The sequence below is a fragment of the Myotis davidii genome, unplaced genomic scaffold (assembly GCF_000327345.1).
Source record: "Myotis davidii unplaced genomic scaffold, ASM32734v1 scaffold807, whole genome shotgun sequence".
Taxonomy (NCBI): domain Eukaryota; kingdom Metazoa; phylum Chordata; class Mammalia; order Chiroptera; family Vespertilionidae; genus Myotis; species Myotis davidii.
Window position 1 is genome coordinate 671,057 of NW_006298272.1, and position 1,736 is coordinate 672,792.

General features: G+C 55.2%; 1 long non-coding RNA gene across 1 annotated transcript in view; it reads left to right on the forward strand.

Moving 5' to 3' along the window:
* Nucleotides 1–1,100, forward strand: part of LOC107184692 — a 12,672-nt gene extending 11,572 nt beyond the window's left edge. The window contains exon 3 of the long non-coding RNA XR_001515592.1: nt 1,029–1,100. This is a non-coding gene — a long non-coding RNA (uncharacterized LOC107184692). The remainder of the gene's footprint in view (nt 1–1,028) is intronic.
* The last annotated feature ends 636 nt before the right edge of the window (nt 1,101–1,736 follow it).

The window sequence follows — 1,736 nt, forward strand, 5'->3', positions numbered from 1 at the left end:
CCCCTTCCCTCCCTCTCTCACCCTCCTTCTGAGATTCTACAGCCTGTCCCATGCTTCTAAGTCTCTGGACCTATTTTGTTCGTCAGTTTATTTTGTTCATTGGATTCCACTTATGGGTGAGATCCTGGGACACTTGTCTTTCTCCGACTGGCTTATCTCACTCAGCATCATGCTCTCCGGGTTTTGTGGTCCTGTTCTGATAAGCAGAAGTTCTTGCTTTGATTGGACTCCAATGATCAGTGTTTCCTTTGTGATTACGGTTTGCATTGCTTAGAAAACCGGCCGAGTCACTGTTTTCTTATGTGGTTCTACCTTCTGGCTTAGCCCCGGAAGCGTCTCTAACCAGACACTCAGCGCTGCGGGAGAGGCAGGGACTCACACCCCTGAGAAAGGGCTCCTGCCCAGGAAAAGCGAAGCTCGTCAGAACCCCGAACCCCGACACACAGCATCTCCCAGCGCCACAGCCAACAGGGATGGAGGCTGATGGCCACCCAGACACCACAGCCTAACGGTTATCGCTGCTTCATTCACATTAGCCCAACCCTGGGTGAAACGGGTGCCCACCCACGAGAGAACAGACAGTTTCCACCTGTTCTCGTCACGAGGTACCACCCTGCAAGGAAAGGGGCAGCCGCTGCTCCCCGTGACTACGTGGCTGGTCTCAAAGCCGGAGGGTGAAGATGCCAAGCACAGAAGTGCCCGTGGTGTTTGGGTCCATTTATTAGAATAAAAACGGGCGAAATGAATGAAGCAAACGCCTGGTGTGGGGATGAGAACGCAGCTCCCTGTGGTGCAGACAGAACTATGTCCTGGACTGGACCACAGGGTCTCCCAGGGTGGGCGGAGGGGGCGCCCTGGGAGTGAACACACGTACACTCTATCAAGATAGACAGAGTTTCACACTCCAGATCTGCGAACTCGAACAACGTAGTGCCGCGCCAGCACGGCCAAGGGTGAGCCTGAGAGGGGCGGTGAAGGATGGAGAAAAGACAGGCAAGAGAAGAAAGCTGGGTCTGGGTGGGACCCAGATGGAGAGACAGCGCCACGGACTACACGCCGAGTCTTTATTTTATAGCAGATTCCCGGAGGCAAAGTCAGGGTGCAGTCAAGATGTTTACAACATTTCGATCCTACTCAATTACATACACCTGAACTCTATCAAGCCCACATCACTCAGGCACGTGGGGCCACGTGTTCGGACCATAGGTTCAAGCTCACAACTATAGCTGTTGGCTATAATTGTGCTGGGAGGGCTCTGCCCTCCAAGCTGGGACTTGCATGTGGCCATGAGAGGACTGTGCCCTCTCATCAGTCCATGCTTGAACCTGTCCAAACACTGTAGCCGCTCGCCACACAACGTGACTCACCTACATTCAGAACCAAAGAAAACCGTCCTGGCCCGCACACCCTCTGCCTGGGGACGCCCGGCGCTCAGCATCACGGCGTGTCCGGATGCAGGCGCGTCTGACGGCAGCTCATTGGGGTGTTGACCGTACACGAGGCTCCGCACGCTGTGGTCCCGCCAGTATACATTCGAAAGTTTCCTGTTTTGGGAGCGGGAACCAGCAGGGGGCTGTTCAGGAATCAAGTCCACAGGAAGGGCACGGACGTAACATGTGTAACCTCTTTCGGTGCAAAAAGAAGCTCCCCGAGGTGGGTCTTTCTCTTGTGGACGAAAGGGCCACGTGCTGACCTGGCAGCTCAGGGGAGGCCTGCCTGGCGGCCCTGCAAACCCA